The sequence below is a fragment of the Bos indicus genome, chromosome 25, assembly GCF_029378745.1.
Source record: "Bos indicus isolate NIAB-ARS_2022 breed Sahiwal x Tharparkar chromosome 25, NIAB-ARS_B.indTharparkar_mat_pri_1.0, whole genome shotgun sequence".
NCBI classification, from domain to species: domain Eukaryota; kingdom Metazoa; phylum Chordata; class Mammalia; order Artiodactyla; family Bovidae; genus Bos; species Bos indicus.
In genome coordinates this window covers 11,698,639-11,705,794 of record NC_091784.1, presented here as the reverse complement: position 1 = coordinate 11,705,794, position 7,156 = coordinate 11,698,639, and the positions used below count along the sequence as shown (strand labels likewise).

Here is a 7,156-nt window from a genome sequence, read left to right as displayed (position 1 = left end):
AAGTGAAAACGTACGGTTGAAGCAAAGCTTTTGGGTCTGTGGGGATTCTGCAGTGAACCAAAGAGGCTTGGGGCTAGCTGAGTCATCTATGTGGGTGAACATTTTGTCCTGTCCGCAAAACAAGAGCAGAGTTCCAGAGAAGGGGCATGCCAATGGGATTCAATGTTTGCCCCCCAGCAGGCTCCAGGAGGAAGACTGTAAACAGCATCGTGGTAGCTTTCCATTGCCACTACCTAGAAGAACTGGGGTGAGAGACGGTGAATTTTTCATCCAAAGATAGCATCTCTCTATATCCTTTGATCTTTATAGATGAAATGATTTCCTTCAAAATAATACAGAGCAAGTGAAAAAGGGTGGGAGGATAGATTAGACTCACCTCTCTGAGTAGATGGGCCAATGGGACATGGGGCATTCTTTTTTTAACTACTAAATAATTGTTGTTTTTAAATAATAAAAAGAAGGGCTTCCCTGGTGATCCAGTGGCTAAGTCTGAGCGCTCCCAATGCAAGGGGCTTAGGTTCAATCCCTGGTCAGGGAACTAGATCCCACAGGCCACAACTAAAACTAAAGGCTCTGCATACTGCACCTAAGACCCAGTGCAACCAAAAAAAAAAAAAAAAAGTTAAATAAATAAATACAAGATTTAAAAAATATAATATCCAAGGCCCAATATGTATCAAAAGGCTTTTTATGGTCCATATTCTTTCATCAGGGCTTCCCTGGTAGCCCAGCTGGCTAAGAATCTGCCTGTAATGCAGGAAATCTCGGTTCAATTCCTGGGTCAGGAAGATCCCCTGGCAAAGGGAATAGGCTACCCACACCAGTATTTGTGCCTGGAGAATCCCCATGGACAGAGGAGCCTGGCGGACTACAGTCCATGCAGTCACAAAGAATTGGACATGACTGAGTGACTAAGCACAGCACAGCACTTTCTTTCACCAAGCAGTTCCACTTTTAGGAATTTAGCATAAAGAGATGCACTGCAGATTAGTAGAAAGATCTGTGTCATTTATAACAGCCAACCAAGATGTCTAGCAAAAAGAGACTGCTTAAAATTATTTATGGGATACTAAGCAGCTGTTTTTTAAAAAAGGATGATAAGAAAATAAATAATAAACTAAGAAAAAATATCTGTACTTTTAAGTTACAAAAGGATAGTTTCTCTGACATGTGAAAAGCTCCTGCAGATCAACAGTTCCAAAAAAAACAAAAAGGAAAAGAATATGAAAAGGTGTGTGTGTGTGTGTATATTTGCACAGTTAAGCAAAAATCACAATTTGTAACATATCCTATTGGGAATAAAAAGTAGCACAGCTTCTGTGAAGGGAATTAAACAGTATTCATAGATACTATAATACCTGTATCTATAGCAATATAGATTGACCCAGCAACGCCAGTTACAGCAATTTATTCAACACACATAAAACAAAGGATGAACAAGCTTTTTCACTACAGCACTGTTTGCTATAAGAAAAGACTGGAAACAACCTCAATGTCTAATAGTAGGAGATTAATCAAATATATTGAATGAAATTAACAGGGACCATGAAAACATGAACACCTGGCCCATTCACAATCCTAACCTGACCCTGAGATTCCACAGGGAATGAATTTGGGTTGAAGCCAGTCTTTTCTAAACTCCAAGGGGCGGAGCGACTCCAAATAGCATCTTGCTTGCTAAGTCCCTTAAGATGTGTCCGACTGTGTGTGACACTATGAACTGTAGCATACCAGGCCCCTCTGTCCATGGGATTTCTCTAGGCAAGAATATTGGAGTGGGTTGCCATGCCCTTCTCCAGGGGATCTTCACTAGCATCTCCACTAGCACCACCTGGGAAGCCCAAATAGCATCTTGCTGCTGCTGCTGCTAAGTCACATCAGTCGTGTCCGATTCTGTGTGACCCCATAGACGCAGCCCATCAGGCTCCCATCCCTGGGATTCTCCAGGCAAGAATACTGGAGTGGGTTACCATTTCCTTCTCCAAAATGGCATCTTGGGGACATGCAAACCCTGAAGTTGATTTTTATATTCTAACCTGGAAAGATGCCACGAGACACTATTAAGCTGGAGTGGGGGGTGGTGAGTTACAGAATATATATATACATATAGTATATGTATATACATATACTGCTAAGTCACTTCAGTCGTGTCCGACTCTGTGCGACCCCACAGACGGCAGCCCACCAGGCTCCCCCGTCCCTGAGATTCTCCAGGCAAGAACACTGGAGTGGGTTGCCATTTCCTTCTCCAATGCATGAAAGTGAAAAGTGAAAGTGAAGTCACTCAGTCATGTCCGACTCTTAGCGACCCCATGGACTGCAGCCGACCAGGCTCCTCTGTCCATGGGATTTTCCAGGCAAGAGTACTAGAGTAGGGTGCTATTGCCTTCTCCGATACATATACTATATATAGATACTATATATACATATGCTATATGTATATATATATAGTATTAATGCATGATCTCATTTCCATCTAAAATTTAAATATTATGTATCGTGTTAGTATACACATAGCAAAAAACTGGAAGAGTATACACCAAGCCATGAAAGCAGTTAAGTGCCTACCACGTGCTAAGTGCTGAGAACTTACAGACAAATGAGGAATCAGAATGTCAATTCCATGAAGGAATAGAGACTGGCTGTTTTGTTCTCTGTTTTAGCTCCAGTGTCTGGCACTTAATATGCACGGAATGGAAGGAATCAAGAGAGAGAGGGAGGAAAGATGGAAGGGAAGAAAAGAAAGGAGGGAAGAAGGAAGGGAGGGAAGAAGAGAGGAAAGGAAAGAGTCCCCACTCCCCCACTGCCCACAGTTGTTCACAGCCTAGTGTAGACACAGGTGTGAGACGATCAGACAGGGCAGAGCAGAGAACTCTGGGAGAATAGGGCTCTGAGCTGGTAGGGCCTTTACATAAACTGTATGTTATCCATATATAGTGCATGCGTGCCTAGTCACTTCAGTCTTTGTGACCCCATAGACTGTAGCCCGCCAGGCTTCTCTGTCCATGGGATTCTCCAGGTAAGAATACTGGGGTGGGTTGCTATGCCTTCGTCCGGGGGATCTTCCCGACACAAGGATTGAACCCACATCTCTTATGTCTCCTGCATTGCAAGCAGATTCTTTACCTGCTGAGCCATCAGGGAAGCCTCATCCATCACCTCCCCCTTTCAACAACAGAGAAATCAATTGTAAAGTCACAAGCACAGAGCCCCTTTTAGCTTATCCAGCTGCTGGGAGCCTCTTCTTAGGGGCAAGCTTGGTTCCGTAAATGAGAACCAGATTATCCAAACTGCTCTGGGGCCAGGGTGCTGGTAATGAATGCCTCCAAACTGGATTTTAGAGAGCCAGAAACTCTTAGGAAATGAGGCATTTTGTCAGTTGCTCAGAGACTGGCCTCAGACGACTCAAAGGTGACGCCTAATGTCACTATGGGGAACTACACAAGAATCCTAAACAGTGGTTCTGGGAAAAGGCAGCCTCCCTGGATCCTTGTCTTTCATCCTTTTCCAGTTAGCTCTGTGAGGTTCTCAAAGAAGAAGCCATGCTAAACAGGGAGAGCTTGCCAGGGTTGTACAAAAAGATCCTCAGACTCAAAAACCTGCCCAAAGTGAAATGAACACATCCTTGGCCATGGGATGCTATAGTTTTTCTCTGTCCAAATAAGCTGGTGATGATTTCATGAATACGTTCTTCTCTGATTCCTTTCTTTTTTTTTTTTTTTCCCAGTAAAATTCACATTACTAACAAATCAGAACACATAAGTCAACAAGCTGTCAGATTATCTAAAAAGAATGACCCCCAAAAATGTCACAAATAAGACCTTTTATTTGTCACCATGAAAAGTCTGAATTAGAAAAAAAAAAAATTACTGGAGAGGTGGCTCACATCCAGCAGTTTGTTCAGCTTTACTACCTGTCTCATGCCCAGTAGCTTTTCCAGAACTGCTACCTTCACCGTGTAGCTCCATGAGTTTTTCTAATTCAAATTTGGGCTTCTTCAGCATTTTTACTTTTCTAATAGATACATCATGGAGTGGAAAGGCTGGCAAGAATTTTCTATGTTTTTCCAATGCTGTCTGAAATCAATGTATTTTTTAAATTATTTATTTATGCATGGTAGTTTTGGCTGTGCTGGGTCTTCATTGCCACGCTCAGGCTTTCTCTAGTTGTGGTGAGCGGGGGCTACTCTTCATTGCAGCATGTGGAGTTTCTCATTGTGGAGGCTTCTCGTGGCGGAGCACAGGCTCCAGGTGCATGGGCTTCAGGAGTTGCAGCACATGGGCTCAGTAGTTGCAGCTTATGGGACTCCAGAGTGCAGGCTCAGTAGTTGTGGGACATGAGCTTAATTGCCCTGTGGCATGTGGGATCTTCCCTGACCAGGGATTGAACTGGTGCCCCTGCATTGGCAGGCAGATTCTTAGCCACTGCACCAAAATGGAAGCCCTGGAATCAATTTATTGACCACCTTTTCCAAGTCATTTATCTGCACCTCTCGGGCCATGATTTCCATCAACCTCTTGCAGGTCTGGTGGACCTTTTGGTGCTGGGCATAGGAGCCTTCCAAATCTGATTGTTGCATTTTTTAGTAAAACCCACACAGAACAGATGAAGCAAACAACCATGGATAATCTTGACATCAACATGAGCTTCAATCATGGTCTGCCATTTTTTTAACCATGGAGCATATTTTGTCAATGATGAGATCCAGGCCATGGAAATTAGGCAGTTTTGTGCTGAACATCCTCAGTAATGAGTTTGAATTTTCTCAGTGCAACTTCATCATCCTACAGACCTACAGACCAACAGGCCAACAGGCCTCAACACAACCCTTGAGGCCATCAGCTACGATTTTGGTTCCTTGAGGTCTCATAACAAATGTTGTCCCAATATTTCTTACACTGAACGCAGCTGGTGCTTTCACATCATACCAATCTTTCTTAAAAAATGGGTCGACTGCTTTCATCTGGGTTCCCTTTTTACCACCTTTCATGAGGCTCTTGTTCTTGTCGACTGCCATGGTGCTGCTCAGAGAGCCAAAAGACTGATTCTTTTCTGACAGTATTTGCTTAATGACAATTGCACTTGAATAGCAGGAACCTTGGAGAAGGAAATGGCAACCCACTCCAGTGTTCTTGCCTGGAGAATCCCAGGGACGGGGGAGCCTGGTGGGCTGCGGTCTATGGGGTCACGCAGAGTCGGACATGACTGAAGCAACTTAGCAGCAGCAGTAGGAACCTAAAACCTTTCTGGAGACTAACATTTGAGGAGGGCCCTTCAGTTAGTTACTGTGTTAGATGTCACAGAGTCCTGCTCCAATCAAGGCCACTATGGTGGAGGCATTTCCCTCCATAAACCGGAGCAACCTCTCTCATATTAAAGGTGGAAAATCAGAAGCCACCATATATATATATATATATGGGCTTCCCTGGTAGCTCAGATGGTAAAGAATCCACTGGCAATTTGGGAGACCTGGGTTCAATCCCTGGGTTGGAAAGGTGCCCTGGAGGAGGAAATGGCAACCCACTCCAATATTCTTGCCTGGAGAATCTCCATGGACAGAGGAGCCTGGCGGGCTACAGTCCAGGGGGTCACAAAGAGTCTGACATGACTGAGCGACTAAGCACGGCATTGTACTGCAGTCATTCAGATCCAGGTAGAAATCTGCTCAGTCTTTTACCAGCTGTGTAGCCAGGGACACATTCCCTCATCTCCCTGAGCTTCAGTTTCCTTGCTTGTAAAATGGAGATGATTAAACCTATTTTGGAGAAGGAAATGGCAACCCACTCCAGTGTTCTTGCCTGGAGAATCCCAGGGACCGGGGAGCCTGGTGGGCTGCTGTCTATGGGGTCACACAGAGTCGGACACGACTGAAGTGACAGCAGCAGCAGCAAACCTATTTTGCAAGATTGCTGTGTAGATGAAATGAGATGTCATATATTTGGTAAGTGTTAATGTTATTTCCATTATGGGTATCAATAATATTTCAGTTCAGTTTAGTTCAGTCATTCAGTCGTGTCCGACTCTTTGCGACCCCATGAATCGCAGCACGCCAGGCCTCCCTGTTCATCACCAACTCCCGGAGTTCACTCAAGCTCACGTCCATCGAGTCAGTGATGCCATCCAGCCATCTCATCCTCTGTCCTCCCCTTTTCCTCCTGCCCCCAATCCCTCCCAGCATCAGAGTCTTTTCCAATGAGTCAACTCTTCGCATGAGGTGGCCAAAGTACTGGAGTTTCAGCTTTAGCATCATTCCTTCCAAAGAACACCCAGGGCTGATCTCCTTTAGAATGGACTGGTTGGATCTCCTTGCAGTCCAAGGGACTCTCAAGAGGCTTCTCCAACACCACACTTCAAAAGCATCAATTCTTCGGCGCTCAGCTTTCTTCACAGTCCAACTCTCGCATCCATACATGACCACTGGAAAAACCATAGCCTAGCCTTTGATATGTGCTGCCTTTTTAATCCTTACAACAACCTTAAGAAGTCGCTAATATTTCTATCCCAATAGGACAGGAAAAACTGAGGTCTGGAGAGAATGGTCAAGGTCATGTACTAATACGTGGCCAAAGTGAGATTCAAATGGAGGCCACCAACAGCAGAGCTCCCACAATGAATCACTATTCTATAGTGGCTGCTGCATGTAATCATTTAGGAGACCCTTCAAGATTGCATATACTCATTACAAAATGGGCAAAGGATCTGAACAGATATTTCTCCAAGGAAGATGTACAAACAGCCAATAAGCACAAGAAAAGATGCCCAACATCATTAACCATCAAGGAACTGCAAATCAAAACCACAATAAGGGCTTCCCTGGGGGCTCAATGGTAAAGAATCCACCTGCCCATGCAGGAGACATGGGTTCGATCCCTGCTCCAGGAAGATCCCACCTGATGTGGAGCAACTAAGCCCGTGGGCCATAATGACTGAAGCCCAGGTGTCCGAGAGGCTGAGCTCTGCAACAAGAGAAGCCACCACAATGAGAAGCCTGTGCACCGCAACTAGAGAAATGCTCCTGCTCACTGCAACTAGGGAAAAAAAGTCTGCATGCAGCAACGAAGACCCAACAAGGCCAAATGAATAAGCACATAATAAATTTTTTTTTAATTTGACATATAAGTAAGTTTTAAGACCTTCGTATTTGGCACATAGCTCA

General features: G+C 44.5%; 1 pseudogene; it reads right to left on the bottom strand.

The window, feature by feature from the left end:
* Positions 1-3,904: 3,904 nt before the first annotated feature.
* On the bottom strand, positions 3,905-6,857 carry LOC139179616 (small ribosomal subunit protein eS1-like; annotated as a pseudogene).
* Between the last annotated feature and the right edge of the window lie 299 nt (positions 6,858-7,156).